Below are 17,839 nucleotides of genomic sequence, written 5' to 3' on the forward strand. Positions count from 1 at the left end.
TTTAAAGTCCCTTCTTTTACCGCTTTCTGTGTGTACATATTTAAACTGTCATCATGTAGATAGTTAATTTATAATTGCTTAGAATAAATAGGGGTAATTTAGTAATTTTTGCACTATTATTTTTAAATAATCTGTCATAGGGAACCCGAAAGGGGCGCTGTGGGGTGCTAACACCTTCCCCACGCGTAACTGACTCCCTTACCCGACTCTGGTTGTCATGGCCGAAGTCGATTTTTGAATCGATTGCCTTAAACTTCTTTTTCCAATGTTTTGAGTAAAACATTGGTGGCGACTCCACGAACCCTTCCTTTTTATGAAAACCGCTAATCCATGGAGGGTCCCGCTTGGGATTAACATGGATTGGTGAGCCTTTTAATAAAATTGCTCGTTTGACAAGGTCTCAGTTTGAGAATAAGTCATTCTAGCAATCCATATTTTTAAACAAGTAAAAGAGTCCAACCATCCTTCGCGAATGCCGAAAGCCCGTTTCGGGCCGGTGGCGACAGATGGCGACTCCACTGGGGAAGCTTCGAGAGTCAGTCCCATTGAGTGACAGATTATTTTTAACAAATAATAGTTAAAATTACTTTATTACCCCTTGCTTGTATGATAACATGTTTATCTAATTGGCTTTAATAACTGTTGTTTGTTTAATTTTTCGCAATTGTTTGAAATACAAACTGCACACGAACCTTTGCACACAACAGTTCCCTCTATACCCGGGGGCATGAGTGGTAAGCCATAGGGAGTGGATGTTAGTACGGCCGGTTGTCGAATGGGTCTATAGGTGCCCGTAGACCGTTGTCGGAAAGCATCACTCAAGGTGATAACCATGAACTCGAGTCCGACAGTGCGTTGGAGCTTTCCATCGGCTTACGACGAGAGGAATTGGGTCCCTATAATGGGGGCACCTTGGGGGCCTCAGACCGGTGAGAACAGTTAGAACCACCTTGAATATGCACTTTTCTGCAGGATACCCCTACCTCGTGATTCGCTCGTGACTGTTCGTGGATGAGTGAATTGTTTGTGCATTGTTTATGTGAAATTGTTTGAGCATACATTGCATTTCTTTAAACATACAACATTCCTATTCTTTTAAAATAAAAATAAATAGGAATAAGAATCTTCCATTGCATGGTGTTAACATCTACCTTCATCACATTCATGTAGGTAGTTTCCCTTTTCACCCAAAAAAAAATACAAAAAACAAAATACCCAAAAAAAGGAAAAAAGGGTTATTTATCCAAACCAAGCAATATCATGCATCATCTTAGGGACATCCTAAAAACATGATAATGCTTAGTTGAATAAACACAATGCATGCATATTCATCGCCATCATCTCATATCATGCATTCTTATCAAAGATCATGGAGGGATTTAGGTTTGCATTTCATACATCCCTCCCAATAAATCATTAATAAACATTAATAAAAAGAAAGAAATAATCGATGCGTATGTTCAAGATGGATCGCACGCCATTTGTTATTAAGTGTAAGCCAACAACCGCGCCAAGCGAGCGCACATCAACTCCGTTGTTGGTAATCAAGACGAATAAAGGGGAAGGTCCAACACCATTAAGGATCACTGCTCCAAGACCTTTCCCCTACGAATCAAATAAGGTTGTGCCGTGGATATACGACGTCCATTCTTCTGCCTACAACGATATCTCTAACATCGCTGGACTTGGGGGCATGACTAGGAGTGGCAGGATCTACACTCCCGATGATTTGCACGACAAAGCTCCCAAAAATAAAGGAAAAGAAGAAAAGAAAACCGAGGAAAAAGAATCCGAGGAGGAGACAGACGAGCTGTTAAAGTTTATCCGACAGAGCGAGTACTCCATCGTGGATCAACTTCATAGGACGCCAGCAAAGATTACGCTGTTGTCGTTGATCCTAAGCTCCGAACCGCATCGGCAAGCTCTGTTGAAAGTCTTGAATGAGGCGTATGTGTCGCATACCATCACCCAAGACAAGTTTGAGGGGATTGTTAGTCACATCACGGCTAGTGATCACCTCACTTTCACCGATGAGGAAATCCCCGCTGGGGGACCAAACCACAACAAGCCCTTGCACATCTCTGTAAAGTGCAAGGAGTATCACATCGCTAAAGTCTTGGTAGACAATGGATCTTCCTTGAACGTAATGCCAAAAAGAACGCTCAAGCAAGTGGCAATCAAGGGAGTCCAAATGCGCCCGAGCAACATGATCGTTCGAGCCTTCGACGGTTCTAAAAGAGAAGTAGTGGGAGAAATCAATCTTCCAATCCAAATTGGACCCACTATCTTCAATGTCGAATTCCAAGTGACGGACATTACTCCCGCATACAGCTGTCTCCTCGGCCGACCTTGGATTCATGATGCGAAAGCTGTACCCTCTACGCTCCACCAGAAAGTCAAGTTCATAGTGGGTGACAAACTGGTGACTGTACAAGCTGAAGATGACATACTCATCAGCAAACCATCCACCATACCTTACGTGGATGCAGCGGAGGAAGCTTTAGAAACCGCCTTCCAAGCATTGGAAATCGCCAATGTCGAAACGTTTCCCCGAGAAATGAAGAAGGTAGCCTCCATGCTCACCAAGAACGGATACTTGCCAGGACAAGGATTAGGCAAGGACTCCCAAGGAATCCCGGAGCTACCCATTATCAAGGATAATCCGGGGAAACAAGGGTTAGGATACAACCCTTATAAAGATCAAAGGACGAAGAGAAACCAAGATCCTTCTCGACGTTCTTTAAGCCAGATCTTTAGGAAGGCCGGTTCACAAGCGTCAAGGCCGGTCGTCGTCATCAAGTGTTCTCCTCCTTCCGATAGGGATGTGTAAACCTGATGACTATTAGAGATTACTCCTCGGGGACAGCCCGACCCCCGAGCCTCGATAGGGCACATGTTTCCACTATGATTATAATAAAATCATTCATCATTATTTCTTATTGCTTCTTTTCTTGCTTGCAATAAAATTCTAAACCACATTATTTAACCCTGTTTGAATAAACATAAATGAGGTTAAAATCGTCTTAACAAAAATAAACCCGCATCTTTTTATGTGGAAGTGTGTGACAACTTGGAGCACCTTTCCTTGGCCTCGACAAGTGCCATCATGGATAAAAATAAATCCTTTAAAATAAAAGAAGCTCGGCAGGAAACCCAAAAAGGGGGCTGCGCAAAAATAAGAGCAAAAGACCCGCTAGGAATCCCACAAAAGGGTGACCTAGGCAAAAATTAGGGTTGCAAAATAATGAACAAAAACAAAAGCCCGCTAAAACTCCACAAATGGGTGTTTTAGGCAAAAGTTAGGGCAATCGAAAAACAGAATAAATCCATGATGGTACCACCAACTGAATTCAACAAAGGGGCTCAAGAAAAGCTATCCAAGTTGTTAAATCACAAACGTTAATAACCAAGACGTGCTTAACTTCATAAGTGTTTAATCAAACAAGCCTAAACACTTAAGCCTACCATTGGCCAAGCCATTCTTACAAAATCCATTTTTCAAAAATAAATAATCCCCTCTAAAACACAAACTTTCGAAAAAAATATATCCTTTCCTCCTTTTCTCTCTTGTCCCAAACGATTTTTGAATAATCTAGTGGAAACATGGAGATATAGTAGTCAATAGGAGGGTTGACACATCTTCTAAAGGAAAGGAAAATCATTTGGTTGATGACACCAAATCTCAATATAACATGCATCATTCCTCGATTACAGAAATCGGCAGCACACAGCCCGTCTAGAGGAATGGCAAAAATCCAAACAGAGAAACGCATCGGTTAATTCTTTTGAAAAGTGAATCAAATAGAATTAGGTGCATCATACTGCATACATGCATACAGATGATAGGTGTAATGGAAGATCACTTATTCTCTGTTTATTGAAAAAAACAAAAAATATAAAACTTCAGAAAAAACAATGCGCCCGTATCATGTTCAGTACACCCGTACTAAAAACAAGGTTATGAACAAATTTTCAACTCAGTACGGGCGTACTGAAATAGATATGGCCGTATTGGCCACAAAGAAATATTCAAAGACCTCATCATGAGGCAGTCGCATAAAATAGAAAAAATAGAAAAATTGCTTGTGTATGACAGCAGCAAACAAAATGCAGAAATTCAGAAAATCAATAAAACGTACAGAATAATTGAGCCTGGAGAGGCTTGCCGAAATAATACTCTCTCAGAATAACTGAGCCTGGAGAGGCTTGCCGAAATAATACTCTCTCAGAATAACTGATCCTGGAGAGGCTTGCCGAAATAATACTCTCTCAGAATAACTGAGCCTGGAGAGGCTCGCCGAAATAATACTCTCTCAGAATAATTGAGCCTGGAGAGGCTCGCCGAAATAATACTCTCTCAGAATAACTGAGCCTGAAGAGGCTTGCCAAAATAATACTCCTCAGAGACATTTCTGTACAGAAAAAGCCAAAACCAACAAAAAAGGCAAAAATACAGAAAAAGCCAAAATCAACAAAAAATACAGAAAAAGCCGAAATCAACAAAAAAGGCAAAAACACAGAAAAAGCCAAAATCAACAAAAAAGGCAAAAACACAGAAAAAGCCAAAATCAACAAAAAGGCAAAATACAGAAAATCCAACAAATTATACAGAATAACTGAGCCTGGAGAGGCTTGCCAAAATAATACTCTCTCAGAATAACTGAGCCTGGAGAGGCTCGCCGAAATAATACTCTCTCAGAATAATTGAGCCTGGAGAGGCTCGCCGAAATAATACTCTCTCAGAATAATTGAGCCTGGAGAGGCTTGCTGAAATAATACTCTCTCAGAATAATTGAGCCTGGAGAGGCTTGCCGAAACAATACTCCCTCTTAAAATAATTGAGCCTGGAGAGGCTTGCTGAAATAATACTCCCCAACTGTACAGAATAATTGAGCCTGGAGAGGCTCGCCGAAATAATACTCCCAGAGATATCTCAGCTTCCACTCACGGGCCAAATTCCCCAGTGAAATCTATCAAACCAAGATCAGCAAAATTCCCCAAGGGAGGCTTGATCATCTAAACAGAATATCCAAGTCGAAAGGACTTAAACTTCCTCAGTGGAAGGTAGCTTTCCAACTCAAGCGATGAGTGAAGCTAAGCCTGAAGAGGCTTTCTAAATAATACTCTGAGATAAATAAACTTTAAATCCCCACTCGCCTACTCAGAGGCACCCCCTCAAGAAAAATCACAAAAGATCAATAAATCATTCCCCAAGCGGAATCTGGCACTCAGCCGAACACCGAACATCAAGATAATTCGCCTACTCAGAGGCACTTCTTCAAAAAGAGAAAATCAAAAGATCAATAATCATTCCCCAAGTGGAATCCGGCTCTTAGCCAAACATCAAGCGTCAAGATGATCTGCCTAACAGAAGAGGCTAATCATAATCAACGACAAAATCCCCCAGCGGATAACAGCCTACACAGAGGCAACAAAAATCAAAAAAATCAAAAAAGAGTTACCCGAATAAGGATAACCGGGATACTCCACAACGTCGAAAGGACAACAGCCAATCATAAGGCACCGCTCACATCAGAAAGAGCATCTTTGTGTCTGCACCCCCAAGGAATCAGAAATTCCTCAATGGGTACCAACTACACAATGGAAAGTTGGGACACAAGAACCTATGAGTAACTGCACATCCTCTAGACGGATCCCTGCGTTATCCAGCCCTCAGCGGCACCAAAATCAAAATCAAACCGTCGAAGCAGCATCGTGGACTGTGGAGACAAAATCAATGACAAAATCCCCAGCGGATAATAGCCTACACAGAGGCAACAAAACCAGAAAAACAAAAAGAGTCGCCCGAATAAGGATAACCGGGATACTCCACAACGTCAAAGGACGTCAGCCAATCATAAGGCATCGCTCACATCAGAAAGAGCATCTTCGTGTCTACACCCCAAGGAAACAGAAATTCCCCATGGGTACCAACTATGCAAATGCAAGTTGGGGCACAAGAACCTATGAGTAACTGCACATCCCCTAGACGGATCCCTGCGTTATCCAGCCCTCAGCGGCACCAAAATCAAAAACAATCGTCAAAGCAGCATCGTGGACTGTGGAGACAAAATCAAAATCAACATCCAGAACCCTCAGTGGATAATAGCCTACATAGAGGCTACAAAATCAGAAAATCAAAGAGAGATACCCGAATAAGGATAACCGGGATACTCCACCAACGTCAAAGGACGTCAGCCAAACATAAGGCATCGCTCAATTCAAGAAGAGCATCTGTGTCTACACCCCAAGGAGTCAGAAATTCCCCATGGGTACCAACTATGCAAATGCAAGTTGGGGCACAAGAACCTATGAATGACTGCACATCCCCTAGACGGATCCCTGCGTTATCCAGCCCTCAGTGGCACAAAATCAGAAAAAACCATCGAAGCAGCATAGTGGACTGTGGAGGAAAAAATCATCTTAGATCCCTGGAGAGGGTAAACTCGCATTGCCGAAGTGATCAGAAGACACGGACGCAGACCCTGGAGAGGGCAAACTCAGTTGCCTAGGTCGTCAGAGACCAAACAAAGTCTGGAGAGACAGTAGTCAAACAAGGTCTGGAGAGACGGTACTCAAACAAGGTCTGGAGAGACGGTACTCAAACAAGGTCTGGAGAGACGGTACTCAAACAAGGTCTGGAGAGACGGTACTCAAACAAGGTCTGGAGAGACGGTACTCAAACAAAGTCTGGAGAGACGGTACTCAAACAAGGTCTGGAGAGACGGTACTCAAACAAGGTCTGGAGAGACGGTACTCAAACAAGGTCTGGAGAGACGGTACTCAAACAAAGTCTGGAGAGACGGTACTCAAACAAAGTCTGGAGAGACGGTACTCAAACAAAGTCTGGAGAGACGGTACTCAAACAAGGTCTGGAGAGACGGTACTCAAACAAGGTCTGGAGAGACGGTACTCAAACAAGGTCTGGAGAGACGGTACTCAAACAAAGTCTGGAGAGACGGTACTCAAACAAGGTCTGGAGAGACGGTACTCAAAGTCTGGAGAGACGATACTCAAAGTCTGGAGAGACAGTACTCAAGGTCTGGAGAGAGAGTACTCAACCATCAGCGTCGTCAGAGGCACGTTGGTGTTCAACTTCCGGCTCGGGCGTCGAGTGAAGTTGACCCTGGAGAGGGTAAACTTAGCTACCGAGGTTGTCAGAAGCGCCGAGGTATGCAACAACCTGGAGAGGCTACTCAACAATTTTCCACCGGAAGACGCTACAAGTCGGAAGGTTGGCACATCACCCGGACAATTGGGTCAACTCCTTTACTTGTCAGCCGGTACACCAAAAGGTCGTCCGACTAAGTAAAGGGGGGGCAGCTGTAGACCCCTAAAATTGTCCGGGTCGGAAATAAAGCTTGAAGACTCTCGAAGACTAAAGGAAAGTCAGCCGGAAGGACTCCTGGAAGACCCTGGAAGACCCTAGGATGATTATCTGTAGGTTTAGAGGTCTTAGAGTAGCAAAAAATAAGAAAGTGGAGGGAATGAAGCCCAATATGGCCTCCCAAGAGTTCAGTACGGCCGTATTGAACATTTTAAACTACAATACGGCCGCACTGAACTCAATACGGCCGTATTGAAGTTCAATACGGCTGCATTGAACTCAATACGGCTGCACTGAACTTCAATACGGCCGTATTGAGGTTTTTGAACTTCAATACGGCCGTATTGAATTCAGTACGGCCGTATTGTAGTTCAAAACTTCAATACGGACCGTATTGACCCCCAGAAACCGTATTGAGCCTCTTCCCTATAAATATGACGTCAATGGGACGTCATTTGACACTTTCACACTGAGTTTTAACCCTCTTCTTGAGTATTCTGGGTTTTTTTGAGCAGTGCTCTGCCTAGAAATCACTCGGAGAGTTGATCCGACGAAGTTCTTGAGTCACGAGCCATTTGCTTGAGTCTCGAACCTAGTCGAAGGGAAATCCTCCGGATTTCTATAGTTAAAATTTTATAGGAGGGAGCGAGCGGTCTTGTATAGGGAGGGAACGCCAAAACGCTTCCCAATTTCTGTCAAGATATATAAGAAAGCACGCTTCAAAGGTTTATATCTTTAAAGTCCCTTCTTTTACCGCTTTCTGTGTGTACATATTTAAACTGTCATCATGTAGATAGTTAATTTATAATTGCTTAGAATAAATAGGGGTAATTTAGTAATTTTTGCACTATTATTTTTAAATAATCTGTCATAGGGAACCCGAAAGGGGCGCTGTGGGGTGCTAACACCTTCCCCACGCGTAACCGACTCCCTTACCCGACTCTGGTTGTCATGGCCGAAGTCGATTTTTGAATCGATTGCCTTAAACTTCTTTTTCCAATGTTTTGAGTAAAACATTGGTGGCGACTCCACGAACCCTTCCTTTTTATGAAAACCGCTAATCCATGGAGGGTCCCGCTTGGGATTAACATGGATTGGTGAGCCTTTTAATAAAATTGCTCGTTTGACAAGGTCTCAGTTTGAGAATAAGTCATTCTAGCAATCCATATTTTTAAACAAGTAAAAGAGTCCAACCATCCTTCGCGAATGCCAAAAGCCCGTTTCGGGCCGGTGGCGACAAGAAGCTAGCTAGACCATGAAAGCTTCTAATATCTCCAACACTTTTTGGGGTGGGCCAATCTTGGATGGCCTTTATTTTCTCGAGGTCTACATGAACTCCCTCTTTGCCAACTATGGAGCCTAAAAAATTGACTTGGTCTTTGCAAAATGTACACTTCTCAAAGTTGGCATAAAGGTGGTTGTCCCTAAGAATTATTAAGACTTGCCTTAGATGTCCAAGATGTTCTTCTAAGGTTTTGCTATACACCAAAATTTCATCAAAGTAGACGATCACAAAATTTCCTATGCAATCCCTAAGAATATGATTCATTCGGTGCATGAAGGTGCTAGGATCATTAGTAAGGGCCAAAAGGCATCACTAACCACTCATACAAACCAAAATCTGGTCTTAAAAGCAGTTTTCCACTCATCACCCTCTTTGATTCGAATTTGGTGATAACCGCTTTTAAGGTCAATCTTGGAAAATATGATGGCTCCATGCAATTCATCTAACATATCATCTAACCTAGGGATTGGGTTCCTATATTTTATTGTGATGTTATTGATGGCTCTACAATCTGTGCACATCCTCCATTTTCCATCTTTCTTTGGCACCAAAAGAACGGGGACGACACAAGGGCTAAGGCTCTTTTGAACCCAACCCTTCTTCAACAAGTCATCAACTTGAGATTCTATCTCTTTGGTTTCTTGAGGGTTAGTCCTATAGGTGGGCCTATTAGGAAGACTAGCCCCCGGTATGAGATCTATTTGATGTTTTATCCCTCTTAAAGGTGGAACTCCACTTGGAACCTGATGGCTTCCTCCTTCCATGAATAACGTATTGTAGGGAGAGGAAGTCCTTGCCCTTGATCTTGTTCACCAAAGGGAAGACACAAAGGAGATTTTTGGGGTGGGAAAAAGGAAGGGTTTGCGTGAAGGTGTTTAGGGTGGCGGAAGGTGTTTAGGAATGGTGGTGGTTGCTCACAAGGTTGGCTCACTCCAATGAAAGGTGGAGGCAACTCTAGGGTTCCTATTCTCCAAGGGTGGAGATAGGAGGAGGCTAGCCGAAACTATCCTAGGGACTAAGGATGGATTTTGAGGCACAAAAGGCTCACTCAATATCATATAATCCAAAGTATTTACAAGTGGTGGGGTGTGGGGTATTTATAGGAGGGGAGGCATCTAGGGTTGCATTTGGAGTGTGCATGGCCGAAAATCACAAGGCAAATGCACTCCAAATGAAATGCCAAATGAACCCTAGATGCTACTTGGTGACCAAGTTTGGAATCTATGGGTCTAGATTGGCTATATCAAGGTGCATGATATGATCATGCAACCTTTGCCCTCCACTTGGGCCTAAGCCTTTCTATTCCCAAAAATAGGTCCAAATCTCACCAAAATAGGCGTCACCTCCTAATAGAAATACCCTAGCCCAAATTAAAAACCTAATTATCTAAAGCACCCCATAATACAAGGGTAAAATGGGAAATACAAGGAAAATAAATCCTATGGCTAAAATACCCCAAAATACAAGGGTAAAAATGGAAAATAAAATAAATCCTAAATTAATGAGGCTTAGGAGAGCACTAATACTCTATGATCATGAGGAGAGTGTCCCTAGGTGTGTGAACTCCCTCATCCTCTTCAACTCTCCTAGCCATGGACCTAGTGATGGGGCCCACATGTGTCTTCAAGGATGGTCCTCCATCACTAGGTCCATCAAACTCTTTCAAAAGCTGTTGAACCTCTTGAGGTAGAGACTCAAGTTTATGACTAGTGGCAGCTAGTGTCTCTTTGAAGTAGAGAAGGTACAAAGGTTATTCAATCAAAAGTGTTTTCTTAATGTCATTTTTAAGGGATAAATGACTCTAGTGAACAACTTATTTAGAGGGGACACTTGCCTCTAAACTTGGTACCTTCTTTTCCCCTTCTTTATTCTTTAGGGGGAGGTCTTTTTTTTCCTTCTTTTGTTTTCTCCTTTTTTTTCTTCATCCTTTCTCTTGACTTTCATTTTGAGTTGGTTCTCACTCACTTAGGAAAGTGATAGAGGACACAACACAATCTTCTTGCCTAAGTGATGAAAACATATTTTATTGGTGAGGCCATCATGAATAGTCTTTTTGTCAAATTGCCAAGGCCTTCCAAGTAGAATATGACTAGCATCCAATGGCACTATGTCACATAAAACTTCATCTTTGTATTTGCCAATGGAGATAGGTATATTCACTTGTTGGTTAACTACAATACCTCCTTCCTCATTGATCCATTGTAATTTGTAAGGTTTTGGATGAGGTATAGTAGTTAAGGCTAACTTTTTCACTAATCTAGTGCTGCAACAATTGCAACTAGATCCACTATCCACAATGAGAGAACAAGTATTTTCTAAAACTTTGCACCTTGTATGAAACAAGTTTCTCTCTTTGGGATTGATCTAAATCACTAGATTGGTTTCCAAGAAGCCTTCTAACCATTAACAAGTCTCCTACACAAGGGTAAGTTTCTTCCTCGGATTCTAATATTTCTTCCCCTTCACTTGAAGAAGAAGAAGTAGCTTCATCAAGGCTACTATAGTGGTCTTGGCCCCTTAAAATCATAGTTTTCTTTGTTGGGCATTGAGAGTGCCCTCGACCAAGACACTTAAAGCACTTGGTGTCACTTGTCTTAGTTTCTTTGGAAGATGTCCTATGAGAGGTTTTATCTTCTTTTTCTTTTTCTCTTTCTTCAGGGAAAGGTTTGGAAGAGGGGCCCTCCTTCTTGAAACTCTTGGAATAAGAGAGAGTGGAGTCTTTTCTAAAATTTTCTTTTAAGTTGATGTTCCACTCTAGAACAAAGTTGAAAATTTTCATTCAAATCTTTATATGGTAAGAGTTTAATTTTGTCTCTTATTTCAAGGTTAGGACCACTTTGAAACCTTGAGATGGTGGTCCTCTCTTCTTCCCTTATCCCAGCCCTTATCATTAGCAACTCCATAGATTGCCTATATTCTTCCACACTAAAGAACCCTTGTTTTAATCTTTGAAGCTTATCCATAAGCTCTCGGTCATAATATGGAGGAATATGCCTCCTTCTTAAGGCACTACGAAGCTCATTCCAATATTGGATTAGGGGCTCTTAGTTTATTCTCCTCTCTTTTTCTAAGGAGGTCCAGCAATACATGGCATGCCCTTGGAAGCTAAGGGTTGCCAAAGAAACCTTTCTCTCTTCACTCACTCCATGGCAAGAGAACAATTGTTCCACTTTCATTTCCCAATCTAAGTAATTTTCAACATTGTCTTTGCCATGAAATGGGGGAAGAGTGATGTTGGGTTCCCTATTGGAGGACTCCCTATGTCTTAGTTGCCTAGGGGGTCTTTGATAGTAATCATCATTATGATGACTACTATAAAAGTTATCACTTGGAGGTTGGGTATGATGCCCTTCCTCCTCATGAATACCTGAGGGTATTCGAACCCTTTTGAGGATTTAGGGGAAGAGACTCTTGGTCTTGATCCACTAGCCTCTCCTCCCAAAACTAACCTAGCAAGCAACTTTTTTATTTCTTCATTGTTTTTCTCATTTTCTTTCTCTCTTTTTCTCAATTCTTCCTCTCTTTTATATTTTCTTCTTCTTTTTTTCTTAGGTACTCTTTCAATTCCCTAAGTTCTTCCCTAACACTAGACCTAGTACTAGAAGAGTTATGACCATATACACTAGAATGATCACTCATCTTTGATCAAAACAGTTTTCACAAATTTGTTTTCAAAAAGGTTTTGTAAAAAGTTTTTCACAAAGAGTGAGTGATAAAAAGGTTTTCACAAATGGTTTTCAAGGTGCAAGATTGGTATGAAAAGGCCTGAGTGTACAAATTGAACTATCATGGGAGGTGGACTACTAAGAATCACTTAAAAACCAAGCATTTTCAAGTAAAAATCACTAAGCCTTTTCACACTTTTCTCACAAAATAATTTTGCACAAGAATAAAGTGTCTGGTGTGCACGACCCCCTAGTAGGCAAATGAAAGCCTTCTAAACGAAAATTTAGACAAAATAAAGACCTAGGTAATTATACTACCACAGCTTTAAAGCATGCAAAGGAAAACACTTAAAGCATATGCTAGTCGGTTTCCAAGGTGAAGGTTTTCAAATCACCTTCAAGCTACACGAAACTACTAAAAAAATGAAGAGGTTTAAAATGGCCAATTACAACCCAAAATGAAAGAAATCAAAGGCCGAAAATTCACAAGAAATAAACAATTAGGAAAACAAAATTTTCAAGTCTTCAGCTCCTCCAATTCGGCTCCCCTTCACAAGGAACAAACAAAGTTAGTCTTCTCCTTTGGTGTTTGCACTCTTTGAGATATGGTATCCTTCTCCAAAGCACTTGGGGCCTCACGGATTTAATCTCCACTCAATCCCCCAAAGAAATTTTGCTAAGGGTTTCGTGGAGGTAGTTCTTCACCTACACCCAAAGATAACAAACCAACCAAGAACAATAAGGAGGCCAAAGGAATAAAAACTGAAAATGCTCAATTAAAAAGCTAAACTCAAAGAGAGATTAATGAGACAAACATAAGAATTCCAAAGAAGACAAGCAAAAATTAAGACACATTAAGAAGGCTAGAACTCAAAGAGAAAATCCTAGAATGGCGCTAGAATGGAGTAAGTCTTTAAAGGTTTTGCAATTGTAAATTTAAGTCCTTTTTGGTAAATTCCAGCCAAGGTTGTGAGTCTCAAATTAGGTCCAAAAATTCAGTCCAAGTTCAACTCCAAAGTGCAAAGGTAATTAGGTCAAGTCCACTAATCTAGCAACAAGTCCTTTTTGTTTTCTTTTTGTTCCTTTTGTTTTCTTTTGGGCCTTTTTGGTCACTTTTTTTTTCAATTTCTTTTTCTGTCCAGTTTTTGTTTCCATTTTCTTTTAAAAAAATGTTACTTGGTTTTTAGACTTGTGGGTGAATAAAAATGCAGCACATAAAGGAGTCAAATTTAGAAAGACAAGTGGCAACACATGAGTGGGTGATAAGGCATATTGTGAGTGGAGTGTGTCTTGTACTAATTCTTTCTTTTTTTGCATATTTTTGTCAAAGATTCCAGCACTCACACATAAAATTTAACCACTCAAACATGTGCACAAAAGACAAAGGAATAATCATGTAATGATGATCATGGAAAGGTGGCCAATCATGTATGTGTAGGAAGCAAATAACAAATAGATTTCAACACAAATTTGGAGCATGCCAAGGACTAGTTAACATGCATGAATGACCTCTAAATGGTGCAGCAAAATTTTGGCCACCTCATGGAAAAACACAAACATTTCATATTGTTGCAACCCAAAAATTTTCGATCTTGCAACCTATGATTTAGACATCTTTTTGAAAGTCTCATCAATTAAAGAATGCCCGAAAACCAGACTAATCCTTAATCAATGGTTTTGAAAATAGGTTCTTAGGAGTCTCCACCAATGTTTTACTCAAAACATTGGAAAAAGAAAAGGTTTTTTTTAAAGTCCAATAATGGCCTTGATAACCAGAATTGGGTTCGGGGGTCGGTTACGTGTAGGGAAGGTACTACAACACCCTTAATCGGTACCCTATGACGAAGTTAACATTATAAACAATAATAATATAAATATTAAATCCTCTTTTATCGATGACTATTTACATGCTTGAAATTTAAATTAAACAATTGACTCTAAGGAGAAAAAGATTGATTGAAATACCTCGTAGCAAGCTTTGTTAGATCTTCCAATATAAAAATTCTAGGTGCTTTGTGGTAACCTTTCACACTACACAAAGGCCTCACAAATCTCAAGAAATACAATAGGAGGGAGAGAGAGAGAAATTTTGAGCTCTAAGGAGTCTTGGACGAAATTTTTGAGGCCCCAAGAACTGTGCCCGAGCCTACTATTTATAGGCATCAAAAGTGGTCAGAATGGCCCGTTCCAAAATCGGAATGACCTGTTCTGGATCTGACCGTTTTGTGTTAATTTTGTAACTAGAACGACCCGTTCCTAAAACCAGAATGGCCCGTTCTAGAGGTGAGTTTAACACATAACTACCTATGTTGGAACGACCCGTTCTAAACTAAGGTTTTTAGGCCTTTTTTGTAACTTGGAACGGCCCGTTCCAATTTAGGAATGACCCGTTCCAAGCTTAGGTTTTAGCCTTTTTTAGGAGCTTGGAACGGCCCGTTCCAAACTAGGATTTTATGCCCTTTTTGTAACTTGGAACGACCCGTTCTAGTTTTGGAACAACCCAAAAAATCAGCATATTTGGGCTTTAGGCTTTCTGATGTCATGTCCTATTACTTCCATGCTTCGGGAGTTCCTTTCCTTGATAATAGACGTCCATTTGTTGCTTTTGTGGGTCTGGACGAAATTGGGTGTCTACAACTGCCCCTCTTTACTTGTCCTTTGGAATAGCTATGTGTTGCTTTTCCAAAGGAAAGTAAAGACGTAGACATTTTGTCCGGGTCTTTTCTCTATCTCTTTGTGCTGGCGCTTCTGCATTGCTTCCCTTGGATAGGTGTATTTACTTGTATCCTTACCCTTTAAAGTAGTTGAGTGTTGGTTGCGTACTCTATTGGATAACAAGGCTGAGAAATTGTACACCTGATCTTCAGTCTTCGAGTAGAAGCTCCATTATTTCTCTTGTGATAGTGCATTCTTTTATTCATAGCTTGTTGAAGAGGGAGTATGTTCTGAGCTTGGCCTCTCCAAGCTGGACTGATATTTAGGGCTTCAGGTGACCTATGGTGGGAGCTTGATGGCAGTCCCAGTTTTGACATCAAGGAACTTGGTGGTACCCTTGTTGTCATTTACTGATTTGAGAGGCTCGATGGCAGCTCTCAATCAAGCTAGACTGATTTTAAGGCTTCAGTCGACTTGTGGTGGGAGCTTGACGGCAGTCTTAGTTTTGACTTCAAAGAACTCGGTGGTACCCTTGTTGTCATTCACTAATTTGAGAGGCTCGTTGGTGACTCTCAATCAAGTTGGGCTGATTCTAAGGCTTCAGTCGACCTATGGTGGGAGCTCGGTGGTAGTCCCGATTTTGACTTCGAGGAACTCGGCGGTTCCCTCATTGTCATTCACTGATTTGAGAGGCTCGATGGCGGCTTTTAATCAAGTTGGACTGATTTTAAGGCTTCAGTCGGCCTATGATGGTAGCTCGGTGGCAATCCCAGTTTTGACTTCGAGGAACTCGGCGGTACCCTGGTCGTCATTCACTGATTTGAGAGGCTCGATGGAGGCTCTCGACTTGGATGGTTGTTGATGTCCTTTCCCCCACCCCTTGGTTTGCAAACATTGTCAATTATTTAGTTGCTTCTGTTTTTCCTCCTTTAGAATCTAGAGCTCAGATTGATAAACTTAAGAGTGATGCTAAACATTATGTTTGGGATGACCCCTATTTGTGGAAGTTTTGCAGTGATCAGGTAATCAGGAGATGCTTGCCGGACCATGAGATTGACTCGGTCTTGCAGTTCTGTCATTCTTCTGCATCAAGTGGTCATCTTGGCATTTAGAGGACAGCTCGCAAGGTACTTGAATGTGGTTTTTACTGGCCCACCATCTTCAAGGATGCGTGGAAGATTTGCAGCACTTGTGAGCAGTGTTAGAGAGAAGGATGAGCCCTTTCTTGGAGACAGCAGATGCCTCAGCAACCCATGCTATTCTATGAGGTCTTTGATGTCTGGGGTATAGATTTCATGGGTCCTTTTCCTATCCCTTTTGGTTTTTCATATATTCTCCTAGTTGTTGATTATGTTTCAAAATGGGTGGAAGCCAAAGCCACCAGAACTAATGATGCTCGGGTTGTTGTGGATTTTGTCAGATCTAACATATTTTGCAGGTTTGGAGTACCCAGAGCTATTGTTAGTGATCAAGGAACCCATTTTTGTAACAGATCCATGCAGGCCTTACTTAGGAAGTATGGGGTTGTTCATAGAGTCTCTACACCCTACCACCCCCAAACTAATGGGCAAGCCGAGATTTCAAATAGGGAGATCAAGAGGATCTTAGAGAAAATTGTGCAGCCCAACAAGAAAGATTGGAGCAATAGGCTAGAGGATGCTCTTTGGGCACATAGGACTACTTACAAAGCACCCATAGGGATGTCTCCTTATCGGGTTGTCTTTGGCAAAGCATGTCATCTCCTTGTAGAGATAAAGCACCGAGCCTATTGGGCTGTGAAGACCTGCAACTTCTCTATTGATCAGGCTGGAGAGGAAAGAAAGTTGCAACTGAGTGAGCTTGATGAGATCTGCCTGGAAGCCTATGAGAACTCTAAGTTCTACAAGGAGAAAACCAAGAAGTTCCATGATAGTTTGATAGCTAGAAAGGACTTCACGGTTGGGCAGAAAGTTTTACTGTATAATTCAAGGCTCGGTCTCATGGGTGGTAAGTTACGTTCTAAGTGGATTGGACCTTTTGTTGTTAGTAATGTTTTTCCTTATGGTACAGTTGAGATCAAAAGTGAATCCACAGACAAGAGCTTCAAAGTTAATGGGCACCGTCTGAAGCCTTTCCTCAGCAATCCATCCCTGTTGAATGCAGTTGAAGAGGAGATGTCTCTGCTCGACCCCGCTACTCTCCCACCATGACTTAGGGAGTTTTCTTTCCCCTTTTCCTTCTTTACTTTTGTTGCACTTGTCCAGATTTATTGATTGTTCTGATTGCTCTGATCTTCTGTTTATGCCACATTGGGACAATGTGTAGTTTAAGTGTGGGGGGGAACTGTTTTGGTTATATGCTTTTAGAGTTTATTTGTTATTTTTGGGTTTAGGTTTTATGTTTAGTTGTTATGTACAGTTTTGCATGTTTCTCTTTGATTTCTGGTTTTTTATAGTTTGTAGGCACTTACTTCATTCTTGGATAGAAGTTTCTTGATACTGTATAGTTTGAAATCCCTGCTTTTCTCTGCTTGGAAAGATGATTTTGAGGTTTGAGAGGTTGTTTTAATTGTGACAGATATACCCTGTGTGAGGATTTGAGCCACTCTCTGTTCTTTCTTGTGTGTTATGCCTCTTGATTTCTTGCACAGTTGCCTTGTCTTGACTCTGTTTGATACTTCTTGATTCACATGCATGTTTGGATTTGATTAAGGCATTTTTGTTTTGATAAGCCTCTGGCCAAATAAGCCTACCTTGAATTAACTCCTCTGATAACCCCTGCTGAGCCTATTTCCCCTTCTTTGTTTGAAGCTCATTACAAGCCTTAAGCGAAAAACCATGATTACCTTAACCTTAGGGAGTTTTGGAGCTTTGGAATTGTTTTGGGAATAAGTTCTTGAATAAGTGTGCGGGTGTGTGTATGTTTCAT

Source organism: Cajanus cajan, chromosome 9 (assembly GCF_000230855.2).
Source record: "Cajanus cajan strain Asha chromosome 9, NIPB_CcT2T_4, whole genome shotgun sequence".
NCBI lineage: Eukaryota > Viridiplantae > Streptophyta > Magnoliopsida > Fabales > Fabaceae > Cajanus > Cajanus cajan.